The following is a 19,212-nucleotide window of genomic DNA, read 5'->3' on the forward strand; positions in this document are numbered from 1 at the left end:
CGGCGTTGTATACACTGCGAGCGGACATGGCCTGTACCGCCGCAAGACGTGCAGGATCTTGGCTGCCCATCACATATTACTATAGCCCGATAACCACAAATATTTATATACGAGGGTATGTGCTTGTGTAAATCAACTCGCAATTGCCTGATATCATTCAAGACTGGAAACTTGTGAACAGGCGACCACTTTTCTGCAAAATTGCTAATTATTCTCCCATAAGGAGCTATCACCGAATGTATCTGGTCAGCGGTGGTTTCAAATGGTAACTCAAAGATACGGACAGTCCTTAATCCCAAGCCAGCAAGCGTAACATGAACTTCACTAATACTGTCATCGTGATGTTTGAACTTAAATGTTCCGCCACTATATTCAAAAATTTTGTCACACAATTCCATGTTATTAAGCTTAACATGCACGATGCTACTCACAACTGTAAGGTGAATACCCGTAATATCCTCAAACGAAATTTTCATAACTTCCTCTAGCCATGTCTCAATTCCGAACGAATTCGGTCTCTGCCCTTTCTGATCAAAAACAAATTTCAACGTGTCTCTTCTATTAGGCTGGTCCATCTCTCCTTCTAATATGAATCCATCAAGAGTCTCAAATAACGCAGCTGACTACTGCAGCAGGCGCTTGACTTACCGAGCGGAGCGCAGCAGACCGCAGCGCACAGCACACGCCGGAGGTCCGCACACCACGGCCGCCAAAAGCCGACTTCTATCCACTTAGCTACCGGGGGCGGACATCGTCGAATTGATGGACCAAGAAACACTGGAAGGAGACACCAGCTTTGCAGAAACGGATAATTTCGTTCTAGTGTGACAAAAACGGCACTATCGGAGAAACTCGAAAGAAGACGCGAACACTCAGAAGCGACGAGCCGAGACGATTGAGACTATCAATAGGTTCACACCTATTACCCCCAGAGATGACAACAAGCACGACTCCACGCAGACACAAAAACCTCGAACTAGAACGTCGGAACAAAAGCCGCTGCTGCATCAGACGCAGCAAAACAAAAACGTGTTCCGCCAGTGACGATTTATTACACTGGCCAGTATGTGGAACTGAATAATGCGCTACAACAACAACTCTCCGGAACCCTGAAGGCCGTCTTCCAGAAGGACCGGATTAAGTACCACTTCGAGTCCTTTGAGGATCCTCTGAAATTTTTTGAGACCTACGGCTTGTCACACTTCACACATCAACTACTGGAGGAAAAGGAAGTTAAGGTAGTGATCAAACGACTGCCTGCACAGGTCACAGAACGTCAACTCCAGGAGGCATTAAGTGAAAAAGGATTCCCCCACGCCAGGGTACATCAATATAAATCGGAGGGAGGAATATCAAGTCAGTGGTGAATTAGGCTGCCCACGTACTGCGTCAGCCTTCCCAAGACAAAGGACAAACATAAAATCTACGACATCCATTACCATCTCTACAAATTTGAAAAGTCCGCATTGCTTCAGTATATGACATTAAGATTTACATTACCAAAATTTGAAATAATCCATCATTCAACACAGCGTTAAGGATGGCGTTTAAAATATCTGAAGTTACACATCACGTAAATTCATGTAAACAAATATTTAATTGTTTAAAGAATTATTCACATTTACTTGACTAGCAAAAATTTATGAAGCACATTTGCGACCAGGAACATATTCCGGATCTTTATCTGAGTCGTAGTTATCCACATCGCCTTTACATTTCTACAAATCTGTCATGAACGCAGCCCTTGTTAGTGATGCGGTAGAGAGCTGGTTGAGGAGTGGTAAGGTGTTGGGCTAGCAAAACTGTATATAGTTAAACAGTAGTTTATTATCAAAAACAACTGAACTCTTTATGTTTAGCAAAATACACAGTAGTGGGAGCACTGTAGACTAGTAAATAAGGCAGATTAACCTAAGGTTCGCCACACCAATGAATACAATCTTTTAAATCCATGGGTGCTAAGCGATAATTTAAAGAAAGCAAAGATGGCTACACGTTGGTGTACCCTAAATATATCGCCTTCCTTTTGCCATTAAAATAATTCAAGGTATTAAGCAGCTGCAGCAAGAATTATAAATTCCCATACGACGTTGCTCGTTAACAGACAAAGACGGGTGGAGAACTTCAACTGATCAAACAATCAACTACACTCAGCAACTGAGCGAACGGCTTAAGGCTCAATGACAAATTCTTACCACAATGAAGCCCTTTCAAGAAATTAAATTTTACGTAAAAATTTCATTAAGGAACAAGGTGCCTCGCTCCTAAAGACCAGCTTACGGCACCCGTCCTAACTGAACAAAATTTCGCTACTCACAAACTTTAATAACATTTCAAAGAAGTTTTACAATGGTCGAACAACGTGCAATAGGATTTACAGGAAATTTGGTTAAAAATACATGGTGCCCATTAGTAGTTATTTTAACGGATCTTAAGCTTACATCCACACACGCATCCACTAGCAGTCACGTTAACAAGCTTGTAAACACAGTGAGCCTCACATGGAGTGTGCTCCAAAAGGCAGAAGCAAACTTGTATTACAGTTGCTTCTAGATGACGTTTGAGATCTGCTGCATTTTGAAGGAATCAGTTGTATAAATTCACAAAGGTAATTAATTATAAACATGAAGGCTCCCTGGACAGTACCACTTACAACTGAAATACAGGACGCCAAATTATGGCAAACACTTAGTCAGGCAAACAAAGCAACGGCAGTAGCTCATCAAGTATACAGAAAGAATGAGCTAAACCCAGAGGGCAGAAAAGGCAAACGAATAAGTGATAATATAATTATTACACAGGTGTCTAGTGTTAGGACGTAAAGTCTGTCTCACGCCAGTCTGGAACGACAGGGAAGAGATGGCTGTGAGAAGAAGTCAGCCAATCGCATGCTGACTGGACCTCCCTCCAGGAAAACAACGGGACAGCAGCGGCCCCTATGTAAAGGGCACATAATGGCCGCGACCGACTGGTGACGGCCAGTTCAATAGCAGCTTCAAGATTAGCGACTTCGGTAGTAGCTTCAATGCTAGTCACTTCGCTTATGCTCTGTATGTGTCACATATTTGGGATTGGCTATACTAAAGAAGATAATTTTCTATGTCATCCTTTGCTTGCGACACATCTGTGTAATAGTCAAATTTAAGTATTGTATCTTTGATTGTTTGTCTAGCGAACCAAATATGCAGGCTTCCTAGACACTACAAGTTTGACCACGAGGCTGGACGAAACAGCTAGTTCGGCAAACAGCTAATGACAAGTAATGCGGATTTACTATCATCAACTGGCCAGCTGTCTTACATAAATAGCTATCTTTCATGCAGATGTATGAGGAATTTATATGGTCGAAAACGATCTGGTAAAAACCACAAAACGATATAAAGCATACATTATAGCCTGAGGTGTGTGGCGTTGTCGATACCTCGTACCCAGCGAACTTGAGCACTATCTTTGGATATCTGGGGAGCTAGCGCTCTCTGTCAGGAAGAACGGTGGATGCGAGAATGAGGGAGAGGCCTGTGAGGAGAATTGGAGAGGAAGGCAGCGGTTCTTATTTTTGGATTGGCGTGACCAGATATCCTTGTGTGTGCATGTTCCAGCAACGGGCCCCGTGTGCTGACGCTGTTGGTATAGAGCTCTGCGGCAGTTATTGCGGCGTGCCAACCGTTTGATGAGTAGTTTGAACGCACTTTTGCCCGGCTCCTTTGACATGCTGGTCGAAGATAGAGCTCGACATCTGCGCTACCGTTTTAATGTTGATCACTCTTTGACATTTCTATGACATTATTTCCTACTGGTGGATCTTGTGTGTGCTGCACCGGGATAATAGTTATTGCCTGCCTGGTACTCTACTCTCTGCCATCCGTTTTGAAGCCCTGCTTTGGTAATGGCTATTTCTGAAGTTTCGTCACGTGCGCTCAGCTCTCTCCCTCATAGATAAGCTACTCGATCTATCATACCTAATTGCCCTTAAACTGAAAATACAAATACTGTAGGGAGATCAGTTTAGGTTAAGTCTTTTAGTGATACTTGTGTTTCATTGTTTACAAGACTCTTGCGACCTGCCTGTGTTTTTTAACTGTTTAGCTTTCGTTTATCAAGGGGAAAGCTCCCCTTGGTAGTAGTAACAACTATTATGCGAAGGGATTAATGATTTGTGTTTTTGTCAAGTTTTACTTAATGGCTGGTTGAGTAATCCTAATACTCAAATTCTATAGCCGAGCTCTTATTACCGTTGAGGTAACCTCTAGTAAGTGCGTTGCACCCTGAAGAAAGAACTTGCATTGTTTGGTTGAGGGCATATTTGATTAACTTTAATAGGAAATTTTTGGAGATTAATGTTTATGTTTCTCGTCTATCCTTGAGTACAGTGTTTTGACGTGTGCCAATGAACTATTGTTTTACCCTGCTTTATTTAAGAGAGGTTTTATGAATGTTGTAGTTGAACTAGTGTTAACTTCACACTTTGGCTCTACGGATCAGATGCCTGAGGTCTACATCGACTGCTGTCCACGGGCTTGCACCCTGCAATGGGTCAGTTCCTCATAATTTATTGTGGTCTAACGAACATTTTTGAGCAAGTTGTTTTGTTTTGCTTCGGATATTGGAAGCTTATATATTGCATTATTTAATGAGAAAAGATTTAATGCGTGAAATTAGTAAATTGCTTCTTGTAATACTTTTGGAACATAATGCAGAATTCGGATTCTCGTTGTACGTTAACCTCTTCTAATTTTTCTCTGTTCTAATAGAAGAAAAAAATGGTTCAAATGGCTCTGAGCACTATGGGACTCAACTGCTGAGGTCATTAGTCCCCTAGAACGTAGAACTAGGTAAACCTAACTAACCTAAGGACATCACAAACATCCATGCCCGAGGCAGGATTCGAACCTGCGACCGTAGCGGTCTTGCGGTTCCAGACTGCAGCGCCTTTAACCGCACGGCCACTTCGGCCGGCAATAGAAGAAAAATTAGTTAATGCAGCTGGTAGTTGTTTATTATCAAAAGAAAGAAACTTATGAAAATTTGTAATATATTGGCTTACTAAATTGCATTAATAAATTTCTGAACATATTTTAAGGGAAACTGGAGGTGGTCAAATCCAAAAAATTACGATTTTTTTTTTTTTGCTACCGAAAATTAATTGGAACATTCCTCTTTAATGTAAACTTTGAATTATTGTTCTACTCGCCCTAGAAGTGGAGTTATGACCATTTTCCCCCACGCCTGCAGAGGGAATGGGCGGCCGCTGAATGCATCTGACACCCTTTTGTGACTTCCTGGCGAACTGCTTGGGATTTTCTCGGCCTGTTACGCATACAGCGTCTTATGTTACGCATACAGCGAGTGTGCAAGGGTTGGCTACATTGTTTTCTGTGACAAATGAAGAGCTAAGAGCGCGGAACATCGTCTCTTTGCTGTTTACCGTTTCGAATTAGTTCAGTGTTGCGCCTGTTGTTGGTAGTAGTATACTTCTTGTGTAAAGCGTTGTTCTGGTTACGATGCCACATTTTAGTAACCGTGTATATAAGAAGAGGAAGAACGTAGGGAAAAGAAAATTAACACTAATACCAAGTTGCGATACTACAATTACTGAAACAGTGCGTTCTTCTGCTAAGCAACACATGGCCGGCCATAGCCCTGTGACATCTTCTAGCAAGAAGCTGACTGGTGGAAGTGACAGATTTCGTGAATATGTTAGTGACAGTGATGATATTAACGAAGTACTGAATATTGGATTATTATCTTCTATGCTGAAAGAAAGTGTTCTGTGCAAAATGTGTTCAAGTGTAGGAGTGGGACTAGAGATAACAAAGCACTTTGGTTTAGCTTGTGAGATGAAGATAATCTGTGCATGTTGCAAGTATCAAGTGACTTTCTACAATTCACATGCCAGTCTCTGTGGTGAAAATGGACGATATAGAGTGTTTGATGTGAATGTTCGACTTGTGTATGGTCTTCGATCCATTGGAAAAGGGTCTGCTGCTGGTAAACTGTTTTGTAGTATTATGAACTTGCCATCGCCTCCAAGCAAATTTGGGTACTACTGTGAACTGGTAGGATCCTCTGTTGAAGATGTGGCTTTGAAAACCATGAAGGAAGCAGTGGAGGAATCTGTAGAAATGAACGGTGGTTTTAGGGATTTGGTAGTGGCATTAGATGGTTCCTGGCAAAAGAGGGGTCATAAATCCCTGAATGGGGTTGTAACTGCTACTTGTGGTGATAGTGCAAAAGTGATAGATGTTGCAATATTATCAAAACATTGTAGGCGCAAAAATAAAATCAAAGCAGAGCACAGTGGAACCTGTAAGGCAAATTTTAGTGGATCAAGTGGAGCAATGGAAGTGGATGGAATGAAACAAATTTTTGAACGTTCAGTTCCCAGATACAACGTTAGGTACAAATACTACCTTGGGGATGGTGACTCCAAAGATTTCAAGACTGTAGAGGAACTGCAACCATATGGAAATGAATTTGTAGTTGAAAAGTTGGAATGCATTGGGCATGTGCAAAAGCGTATGGGTGCACGGCTTCGAAGGCTCAAACAAACTTTGGGTTCAAGTAAGCTCAGTGATGGAAAGACAATAGGAGGGAGAGGCAGGCTTACTGATGAGGTGATTGAACGTCTACAGAGATACTATGGGTATGCTATAAGGCAAAATACTAGTAATGTTAGTGACATGCGAAAAGCAGTGTGGGCATTGTTCCTTCATACTGCCTCTTCCAATGAGTACCCTCAACACAGCCTGTGCCCAAAAGATTCCTGGTGCAAATAAAATGCAAAAAAGGACTATGATCACAAACATGGTTTGCCAGCAGCTGTGATAAATGCAATAAAACCAATTTTTCATTACTTAGCACAGCCAGAATTGTTACACAAATGTCTACACGGAAAGACGCAGAATCCTAATGAGAGCGTAAACAATTTGATTTGGAAAGTGATTCCTAAAAGGGTGTTTGTAAGCGTAAAAACACTGCACTTTGGCATTTATGATGCAATAGCAACCTACAACCAAGGGAACAGTGTGAAGTGTGAAGTTCTGAAGGCATTAGGATTTACAGCTGGGGTGAACACTGTACGAGCACTAAGAAATATTAACAGAGAAAGGATAAGAGGAGCAGAAAGAAGAGAAAGGCATATGAAGTATGATGGAACAACAGGCCAGAAAAGAAGACAGAAGAGGAAGCTTTTGGAGGATGAAGAAGAAGACCCTGATAATCCATCCTATAGAGCAGGAATGCATTGAGAAACTTTGATAGCCATTTCCTGTAAATTAGAATTTTTCGAATATAAGGAACATTTTCACAAAATCCACTCATGCTAGAGAGATGAAATTTTTATACAGCACTCCTAGTGGTCATAATTACATTGTAACACAGCCATTTGGCAATATGTTCAGTAATATCATTTCAGTTTAATTATAAAGCAATTATTTGTAAAAAAATTTGGGTCATTAATAAAAAAAATAATTGGAAGGAAACTCGAAAAGATACTCCAAAATCCCTCTGTCATAACTGCAATACTAAACCACTCTATATGTAAAAAAAAAAAAATCAAATTTTTCTATTTGGTAGTTTATTCATAAATGTTCCTCAAACTTAGTGATTTTAACATGGGCAGCATAGTCACCTCCGGCTCCCCTTAAAGAAACAAACGATGGTCAAGTTGTTACGCGGCCTTCCATTAGAACCAGCTGATTATGTCGACTCATTAACAGATTAATTAATGTCCTTGTTAAGGTCGTTTCAAAATGGTTGCAAAACGTGGTTGCGTTCTAGTGTATCTTGTATTAATTGAACATTGTTTGTTCTTTGGTTAGTTATTTTTCTTATATGCTTTCCTTGCTGTAAAATTTTTGTCGTGTTTCGAATCTGTTTGCAGCTGATTTTTGTTTCAGGTATCCCCTGTAACATGGAAGCTCGTACTGTGATTGGTGTGGGAACATTGAAGGAAACGCTGTTGAGATACGAGTTGAAAGTTCGCTGTCAAAGTGAGGAAGGTGACTTCAGTGGGTTGTGTGCACGCCTCTGTGCAGCATTGACGCTTCCTGTAGATATCACAGCAGAGCTTATGTGGCAGGTCAGTGACGCCCGTTCTTTAGCGGATTTAAATCCTTCTCTAATCCTTCACGCGCGCAAATTTATCGCATGTAGGCATAGATCGTGCATTTGTCTGAGTGGAGGATCTGGGATCTGTAATGTCTGATGTTCCGACCAGAGCTATAGTTAATGAATTACTGCTTGGGGTAATGAGTGCACAAAGAAAGTTGAACACCTTAGAAATGGATCGCAGATCCCAGGATGGCGTGGGAAGAGTGTGATAGATGAGTGCAAAGGGGAAAGATCATAGTTCTGTAAAACTGAATATGCCGCGTGAGGCACCTTGTTTTGCCGAACTTCCGAATCCATTTCTTAACGTCATTGAGGCGATCGATTAACCTTCTATAGGTACTGTTAGTCAGTTAGTGAAATTTTTGTGGTTCTCTTTTAATCTGCAGAAACAAATCACTATTTCAAGATTGCTTGGGATTTCTTTTTTCAGATCAGTTATCCCTTGTGTAAAGGCTCTTTAATTGAAATGTCAGCGGCCGAGCGGTTCTAGGCGCTACAGTCTGGTACTGGGTGACCGCTACGGTCACAGGTTCGAATCCTGCCTCGGGCATGGATGTGTGTAATGTCCTTAGGGTAGTTAAGTTTAAGTAGTTCTAAGTTCTAGGGGACTGATGACCTCAGAAGTTAAGTCCCATAGTGCTCAGAGCCATTTGAAGCATTTTCTGAAATGTCAGCAGTGTTGTGGCCCACAACGGTGATTTGTATGAGCAACGCTCAATATTCCTTAGGCAAAGACTTTCGGCCTGGGTCAAGAACTATCGGCCACTATTTTGTTCACGTGCAGTAGTTGGCGAACCCCTTACTGATTTCATGTGGGAAGTGTGTACTGCAGTCCTTGTTTTCGATGTGCAGCTTTCACAAGAGGAGATAGTCGCAACTATTGTACAGGGAATTAATAAAAACGATCTTTCGACCGTTTTGTTTTCAGAAAAGTCTACCGAATTTTGCGACTTAGAGCGCCTAGTGTCTGACGTCATTGGCATGGCTCAAGCAGACGCCAAGTGTTAGCAGGCTGGGGGAGTTGGGCGTCTTCCGAATGATAGCACTGTCATCGTTAATGATGTCACTCGCGGGGCATTTTGCCCGCTCATGAGAACGATAACGTAAATCGGCACAAAACAGCTGACGTCAGAGGTTAAATAGACGTCATGGTACTTCCTCTATAAGCGCCTGTAATCGTCTGAGTGTGAGTAGTTATTCTTGTGCAAGCATCAGTCATGAGCCACTGTGTGGCCTTTTAGACCCTAGAAGCTTGGTGTGTCTGAGTTACGACTGCTATTTGACAGCTCACTATTTGTAAATTTGCTAAGTTACTATCCTTGTTGACCAGGTTCTGCCCTGTTAGTAGGCGTCTTTACTGTCGAGTTGGTGACTTTACGTGTCCCATTTAGGTCATGGTCATTAAAGGTTTGAGTGTTGATTATCCTCTGGGGTACGGCTTAATTAGTAAGACCGAGCTTTTCTTGGTATATGAGCAATAACGCTTTTATTTCAGATTTGTGCCATCCGTGAGATTCCCCTTTTGTCTGTATGCTCTTAAGTCTGGGGTCCATTTGGCGGATGCAGAGTACGTGGAGTTTGATTTGGGGCATCTGTTAATGGAGGAAGCCCAGCAAGTGTCAGCTGTGCTGCTATAATTCCCTCATGTCCTTACAGACCAATTGGGAATGACAAATCGATTACCGTATTCAATTAACAGATCGGGTGCCTGCTAGGCAGTCGCTCTATCGCCTGACATTTTCGAAAATGAAGACGCTGCGTCGGGAGGTAGAGATTTTGCTTGTGAGAAAACCTACTGCGGGAGTTACGCCTATCATTGATGACCGTGATTTGAATAAAGAGGTCTTTTGGAAACGATCCGATTGTCCTATCTGCCGCGTTGTTTTACATGGATTATTGGAGTGAAGTATCCTGACCCCCAACCAAGCCTATTATCAAATTTCTCTAGCGGAGGAATCAAAGGCTGTGACAGCATTTGTTTCACATTGGAGTTTGTACGAATTTAATTGTGTCTATTTCGGATTGTCGACTCCAGCAGTGGTTCTGTCCCACTTTCTCGATTCTGTTTTGGACGATGCCAAATTCCAGTTTGTTTACAATTATTTGGATGACGTTGTCAGTTACAGTAAGACTTTTCCCAAACATCTGGACCGTCTCCGTCAGGTGTTGGCAACGTTGAGGTAATCGAGGTTAGCGGTGAAGCCTTCAAAATTACATCTACATCTACATCTACATTTATACTCCCCAAGCCACCCAACGGTGTGTGGCGGAGGGCACTTTACGTGCCACTGTCATTACCTCCCTTTCCTGTTCCAGTCGCGTATGGTTCGCGGGAAGAACGACTGTCTGAAAACCTCCGTGCGCGTTCTAATCTCTCTAATTTTACATTCGTGATCTCCTCGGGAGGTATAAGTAGGGGGAAGCAATATATTCGATACCTCATCCAGAAACGCACCCTCTCGAAACCTGGCGAGCAAGCTACATCGCGATGCAGAGCGCCTCTCTTGCAGAGTCTGCCACTTGAGTTTGTTAAACATTTCCGTACCGCTATCACGGTTACCAAATAAGCCTGTGACGAAACGCGCCGCTCTTCTTTGGATCTTCTCTATCTCCTCCGTCAACCCGATCTGGTGCGGATCCCACACTGATGAGCAATACTCAAGTATAGGTCGAACGAGTGTTTTGTAAGCCACCTCTTTTGTTGATGGACTACATTTTCTAAGGACTCTCCCAATGAATCTCAACCTGTTACCCGCCTTACCAACAATTAATTTTATATGATCATTCCACTTCAAATCGTTCCGCACGCATACCCCCAGATATTTTACGGAAGTAACTGCTGCCAGTGTTTGTTCCGCTATCATATGATCATACAATAAAGGATACTTCTTTCTATGTATTCGCAATACATTACATTTGTCTATGTTAAGGGTCAGTTGCCACTCCCTGCACCAAGTGCCTATCCACTGCAGATCTTCCTGCATTTCGCTACAATTTTCTAATGCTGCAAGTTCTCTGTATACTACAGCATCATCCGCGAAAAGCCGCATGGAACTTCCGACACTATCTACTAGGTCATTTATATATATTGTGAAAAGCAATTGTCCCATAACACTCCCCTGTGGCACGCCAGAGGTTACTAAAACGTCTGTAGACGTCTATCCATTGATAACAACATGCTGTGTTCTGTTTGCTAAAAACTCTTGAATCCAGCCACACAGCTGGTCTGATATTCCGGAGGTTCTTACTTTGTTCATCAGGCGACAGTGCGGAACTGTATCGAACGCCTTCCGGAAGTCAAGAAAAATAGCATCCACCTGGGAAGCTGTATCTAATATTTTCTGGGTCTCATGAACAAATAAAGCGAGTTGGGTCTCACACGATCGCTGTTTCCGGAATCCGTGTTGATTCCTACATAGTAGATTCTGGGTTTCCAAAAACGACATGATACTCGAGCAAAAAACATGTTCTAAAATTCTACAAGAGATCGACGTAAGAGATATAGGTCTATAGTTTTGCGCATCTGCTCGACGACCCTTCTTGAAGACTGGGACTACCTGTGCTCTTTTCCAATCATTTGGAACCTTCCGTTCCTCTAGAGACTTGCGGTACATGGCTGTTAGACGGGGGGCAAGTTCTTTCGCGTACTCTGTGTAGAATCGAATTGGTATCCCGTCAGGTCCAGTGGACTTTCCTCTGTTGAGTGATTCCAGTTGCTTTTCTATTCCTTGGACACTTATTTCGATGTCAGCCATTTTTTCGTTTGTGCGAGGATTTAGTGAAGGAACTGCAGTGCGGTCTTCCTCTGTGAAACAGCTTTGGAAAAAGGTGTTTAGTATTTCAGCTTTACGCGTGTCATCCTCTGTTTCAATGCCATCATCATCCCTGAGTGTCTGGATATGTTGTTTCGAGCCACTTACTGATTTAACGTAAGATAAGAACTTCCTAGGATTTTCTGTCAAGTCGGTACATAGAATTTTAATTTCGAATTCACTGAACGCTTCACGCATAGCCCTCCTTACGCTAACTTTGACATCGTTTAGCTTCTGTTTGTCTAAGAGGTTTTGGCTGCGTTTAAACTTGGAGTGAAGCTCTCTTTGCTTTCGCAGTAGTTTCCTAACTTTGTTGTTGTACCACGGTGGGTTTTTCCCGTCCCTCACAGTTTTACTCGGCACGTACCTGTCTAAAACGCATTTTACGATTGCCTTGAACTTTTTCCTTAAACACTCAACATTGTCAGTGTTGGAACAAAAATTTTTGTTTTGATCTGTTAGGTAGTCTGAAATCTGCCTTGTATTACTCTTGCTCAACAGATAAACCTTCCTCCCATTTTTTATATTCCTATTAACTTCCATATTCAGGGATGCTGCAACGGCCTTATGATCACTGATTCCCTGTTCTGTACATACAGAGTCGAAAAGCTCGGGTCTGTTTGTTATCAGTAGGTCCAAGATGTTATCTCCACGAGGCGGTTCTCTGTTTAATTGCTCGAGGTAATTTTCGGATAGTGCACTCAGTATAATGTCACTCGATGCCCTGTCCCTACCACCCGTCCTAAACATCTGAGAAAATGTATGTGAAATATATTCCAAATTTTCTCTCAGTTGTTCTGCCACTAATGCTGCTGAGTCGGTAGGTCGGTAAAAGGAGCCAATTATTAACCTAGCTCGGTTGTTGAGTGTAACCTCCACCCATAATAATTCACAGGAACTGTCCACTTCTACTTCACTACAGGATAAACTACTACTAACAGCGACGAACACTCCACCACCGGTTGCATGCAATCTATCCTTTCTAAACACCGTCTGTACCTTTGTAAAAATTTCGGCAGAATTTATCTCTGGCTTCAGCCAACTTTCTGTACCTATAACGATTTCAGCTTGGGTGCTTTCTATCAGCGCTTGAAGTTCCGGTACTTTACCAACGCAGCTTCGACAGTTTACAATTACAATACCGATTGCTGCTTGGTCCCCGCATGTCCTGACTTTGCCCCGCACCCTTTGAGGCTGTTGCCCATTCTGTACTTGCCCAAGGCCGTCTAACCTAAAAAACCGCCCAGCCCACGCCACACAACCCCTGCTACCCGTGTAGCCGCTTGTTGCGTGTAGTGGACTCCTGACCTATCCAGCGGAAGCCGAAACCCCACCACCCTATGGCGTAAGTCGAGGAATCTGCAGCCCACACGGTCGCAGAACCGTCTCAGCCTCTGATTCAGACCCTCCACTCGGCTCTGTACCAATGGTCCGCAGTCAGTCCTGTCGACGATGCTGCAGATGGTGAGCTCTGCTTTCATCCCGCTAGCGAGACTGGCAGTCTTCACCAAATCAGATAGCCGCTGGAAGCCAGAGAGGATTTCCTCCGATCGATAGCGACACACATCATTGGTGCCGACATGAGGGACCACCTGCAGATGGGTGCACCCTGTACCCTTCATGGCATCCGCAAGGACCCTTTCCACATCTGGAATGATTCCCCCCGGTACGCACACGGGGTGCACATTGGTTTTCTTCCCCTCTCTTGCTGCCATATCCCTAAGGGGCCCCATTACGCGCCTGACGTTGGAGCTCCCAACTACCAGTAAGCCCACCCTCTGCGACCGCCCGGATCTTGCAGACTGAGGAGCAGCCTCTGGAACAGGACAAGCAGCCATGTCAGGACGAAGATCAGTATCAGCCTGAGACAGAGCCTGAAACCGGTTCGTCAGACAAACTGGAGAGGCCTTCCGTTCAGCCCTCCGGAATGTCTTTCGCCCCCTGCCACAACTTGAGACGAGCTCCCACTCTACCACAGGTGAGGGATCATCCTCAATGCGGGCAGTATCCCAGGCAACCACAGTTGTAGTCCGATCGGGGGATGCGTGGGACGAGCTGGCCGTCCCCGACAAACCCCCATCCGGACCTCCACAGTGATCCCCATTGGCAACAGCCTCAAGCTGTGTGACCGAAGCCAACACTGCCTGAAGCTGGGAGCGAAGGGATGCCAACTCAGCCAGCATCCGAACACAGCAGTTGCAGTCCCTATCCATGCTAAAAACTGTAGTGCAAATAACGTCTGAACTAATCTACAGAGAGCGCAAACAAATCGACACAAAATTTAAACGTTTATTAAAATACAAGATTGCCTAGTAAATTCAGTAATGCTGCTACTTGCGCACTGCTGGCACACTGCTCGGCGGCGGAAGGAGACTACGCGATTTTACACTATTCAGGTACTAAAACGCGATGCTACAACTCTCAAATACTATAATACGCCCGAAATTTATGAATTAAACAATGCAAGTACCAAAAACACGCAAAGAAATTAAGAATTAAGCTATGTAACAAATGAGTGAGCTAGGAGTATACGATTTGCTGCTGCAGCTGCTTATCCAACGGCGGCAGGGAGCACACTGACTGTGACCAACCGACACTGGCCGTTCAAAACAAAAACAGAAGACAAACGACTACGCGAATTTATACTATTCAGGTACTAAAACGCGATGCTACAACTTTCAAATACTATAATACGCCCGAAATATATGAATTAAACAATACAAGTACCAAAAGCACGCAAAGAAATTAAGAATTAAACTAAGTAACAATTGAGTGAGCTAGGAGTGTACGACTTACTGCTGCAGCTGCTCACCCGCCCTCTTTCTTCCCGGTGTCCACCCATTTCCTGGCAATGGGGTGGAGACGAACACAGGGCAGATACTATCGATAACTCAGCGCCAAGGATGTCGCATGTGCACAGCACATTAACTATTACTAGAAAACCATAGTTTTGGCACTTACCAGTATTCATATGCTCACATCCTGATAAAGTTGCCATTAGTGTGGAGATGAAATTAGACGTAGAACTTCAATTTCTCAATTTATGATAGATCCAGAAACACACCACATACGATGTTCTACACCCACTAACGCTGAATCTCATCGAGTGTCACTTAGCAATATTTACAAAAGACGTCTTCATTTCTGCCGCCGATTGTGGCTGAGCGGTTCTAGGTTCTTCAGTCTGGAACCGCGCCACCGCTACCGTCGCAGATTTGAATCCTGCCTCGGGCATGGATGTGTGTGATGTCTTTAGGTTAGTTAGGTTTAAGTAGTTCTAGGTTCTAGGGGACTGATGACCTCGGATGTTAAGTCCCATAGTGCTCCGAACCATTTGAACCATTTTTTTCTTCATTTCTGGAGCCACGATCACCTACTCGTCGATCCGCTGTGTTCCTGCTCTAAACCGTTTGTTTTCCCGCATGCCCTCTGGCTTGATGAGATGAGACCACTAGCCTTGGCACCAGCTGTTGAATGAGGCAGGACTTTAATTGTGCAGCGTAATCTTGGCATACTGTGAAGGATCGTGTGAAGCTTAGGTGTGAACTGAAACATGCTGTCAGCTGCAATGAGAGAGTGTGCGCCATCATGAATCATTACCACGTGATGGTATTATTGTAGACACTTCAGTGGTATTAACAAATTAGACTGCGCTTCTAGTGCCAAAGCCGACGGCCTTGCCGCAGTGGTAACACCGGTTCCCGTCTGATCACCGAAGGTAAGCGCTGTCGGGCTGGTATAGCACTTGGATGGGTGACCATCCTGTCTGCCGAGCACCGTTGCCAAACGGGGTGGACTCAGCCCTTGTGAGGCAAACTGTGGAGCTACTTGATTGAGAAGTAGCGGCTCCGGTCTCGAAAACTGACATACGGCGGGGAGAGCGGTGTGCTGACCCCATGCCCCTCCATATACGCATCCAGTGACGCCTGTGGGCTGAGGATGACACGGTGGCCGGTCGGTACCTTTGCGCCTCCATGGCCTGTTCGGGAGGAGTTTTCTAGTGCGAAAACTTTAGTACAGTACTGCACTGTTGAGCCAAATCATTGTGACCGCCTGCTTAATGGTATGTCGATCCACCTTTGGAACGCAAAACAGAAGCGATTGTGCATATTATGGATATGATAAGACCTTATAAAATAAATAAAATAAATAAAAAATATATTGTTATTTTAAATATGTTAATTAATTATTCTATCTGTATGATGGTGATTGTGATTGCAATTGTATTTGCTTATCTGGAACGTGGACGTTTAATTATTCGGTATCAGACGCTTGACAATGGCTTTTTCGTAAAGGCAATGTTACTCGTAGTTGACCGTGAAATAAAACTGAATAATCGGACTTCGTAATTAAATCGTTTCCAAAGACTGCTGCGGTAGGTGCGGACTCATAATCTAAATCTCAATATTACAATAATTTGCCAGCCATGCCAATACGTCGTACAGAGGTGATTGTCTACTAAACATAAAAAAGTTACACAGTTAGTTAAATCAGATATATTCAATGAATAAGCCTACAGTTCATAATCCTACTTACTTTTATAAATATAAATTCTTTACAGAATCGAGTGCCTAGTGTGGTTGCAACTCGCAGTATTCTTCTATAACATGAAATATGGCGGTGTGCCAGACAATAAAAAAAAATACGTGCTTCTCGCACCACTTCAACCAGAGCTCTCCTTTTTTTCTTAATCCAACATAAGAGTAACGTAATTGTGCTTTTGTTTTATCAGCGACACAGCGCTGCAGTTGTGTGCCATAGGCTTTATTTATTTGTCACTGATTATTTATTTAATTAATATTTCGCGTTTCCGAGGAAACTCACGCTCGGCATGCAAATGTGCCTTTATATTGCCCCCTGAATTGCGAGGCGAAAGGACACACCTGCAGGCGAGCAATTCACCTAAAGGCACAAGAAAATCTAAGTTATCTACAACTATTTACATGACTTACATTACACATTATACACATTATATACAAAATTTGAATGACGCGGGTGCGCCGTAAAAGTTCTAATGTTGGCAGATAGAGTGCGCGCATGCGCAGAAGCGTCTGTGTAACTGCGGCACTGCCGTTATATCGTACAGTTAGATCACGCGGCACAGTATTGCAGATCATATTGTTCGTGTGCGCGCGTTTTTCAGTCGTTGCACAAAGAAAATATTCAACCAAGATTACATATGAAGACTACATTCTATGACAGGTAACTTAGTTTTGAATTTACAATATTTGTTATAACACAATACAACTTAGATTGTTGAATGTTCTTAGTTACATAGTATTGTTTTGAAATACTTCAAAGAAAAATGTCCGTATTCTTCAGGTGCGTTGACCTATACGCATCGTGTCGTTATTACAGTTCATATTCATCCGCTGCACAATAATTTTTTACAGGTTAGTATCATCGTGGTAAAGTTTTTTGATCACAGTAACATCGTTGTATAACAACGTGATTAATCCATAAGCGTGTCCATTTCTCATTTGCATTATAGTCGTAATGATGCAGTTCGTTGTGACTAAAAGCATTGCTTATTACAGATCAGACGTGACCCGTCGAGTAATTGGTCCACGTGCAGTTCGTTTTTTACATTCCGTGGAAGCTTGGTTGCAGAACCTCGGACGGCACATAGCTGGCGTCGATCCTTGGACAGTCCAGGTAAGAGTGTCCGTCACATTTCGAGAACATTTCATTCCCTGAAGTTCCAACCAAAATTCTTCCACCCGTCGTGTTGTTTTCTGGACAGGCACTTTGTGTCCATTTAATCCAGTTAACATCTTGAAGTTGGGTACTGTAGTAATATCACTAGACGATGCACGAATTATGCACTTCACATTTTCAGTTTTTTTGCTGAATATAGCTCACCTAAATGTTCGTAGTTATTAATCAAGGAAATCGTTCATCGCGTTTACATAGATACGCTGCATAATGAATGGCATTAACAGTTTCTTTCACATGGGTTTCCGCGTAGTTGCAGAGTTAGTAATGTTCGTTAATGTCCGTGAACAGTGGTTCACTATGCAATATCTTTTTGGCACTCGTTTTGTTCAAATTTTTACATAGTAACAGTTGCACTATACATCAGTTAAAAAAATAAGTAATTATACATACACACGTCACATATTTTCTTAGCATAAACATAATATAGTTGCACATAAACATGTTTACATCATCATTACATCGCTATAGGTTATTACATTGTGTCACATTTGATTACATGAATTGCAGATATTTCCATCCTCTTTAGCAGTTTTGCTGGGATATTATCGATGTTTTTTTTTTTTTTTTTTTTGTGATGTCATCTGAAATTAAGATAGGTTAGACACAACATTCATTACATCAGTAGGCAAGACCAGGCGTTTTCACTACTCAATAAATATTCAAAATAGTAAGAGAGAGAAAATGTTCGATTCCTCGCGTTTTGTGCGTGTGTGTAGAGTGTCTGTGTGGCCTTGACTACTGATAGATGCTTTTCGTGTTGAGAGATGTGCGTCTAATCTATTTCTCAAAGTAAAAGATCGCTTCACAGATGACGTCTGTCAGTTCGTCAGGTGTCACACCAAGTCAGTGGTACCTTCAGTAACAAATGTTCCGTGAAAAATTAATATGTCATCCACTGCTACGTAATCATAAATTTTACTTTAATATTCCGTCTTTCAGGTGGAGGCCCGCGCTGAAAGAAGAGTTCTTCTGTCTTCAACTGCGTCACTGGAACCGCTGAAATGAAAATTTCTATACTACTTATTATCTGTGTTGTAACAACAGAGTTTTTCGAGTTGCTTAGCAATATTTTGATGGGTATGACTTTGACATTATTCAGCATGAAATGCTCTAAGATCTCGGTGTGCGTATAGCCCAATAATTTTGTTAGTTCTAGGATGTTGTAACAGATACGCACCAGGATGGGGTATGTTAACAATTATATACGGTCCTTCATATAGCAGACGCCACTTAGCGTTGCGTCGTTTGAGTGCTACAGATTTATGATGAGTACGAAGTAGTACAAGCATTCCTACCTCGAATTTTTGTTTTCTTTTTATTATGTTTCTGTGATGCTTGTTTCGTATTTGTGCGTGATGTGTCAATGTAGTCAATACTTCTTTTATTTTCTGTTCAGGTGTGATTTCCTTGTCTGACAACTTAGGTAATGGTTCTATCCACTGATCGTTCTGTTTGCAATTGAACATGATCTCGTTAGGTGTGTAATTCGTATCGTAAATATTTAAGTTATTGTGTACGTCTTCGAAAAGACTTAGGTAGGACACCCAATTAGTATGTTTTGATGAAATAT

The sequence above is a fragment of the Schistocerca serialis genome, chromosome 8 (assembly GCF_023864345.2).
Source record: "Schistocerca serialis cubense isolate TAMUIC-IGC-003099 chromosome 8, iqSchSeri2.2, whole genome shotgun sequence".
Taxonomy (NCBI): domain Eukaryota; kingdom Metazoa; phylum Arthropoda; class Insecta; order Orthoptera; family Acrididae; genus Schistocerca; species Schistocerca serialis.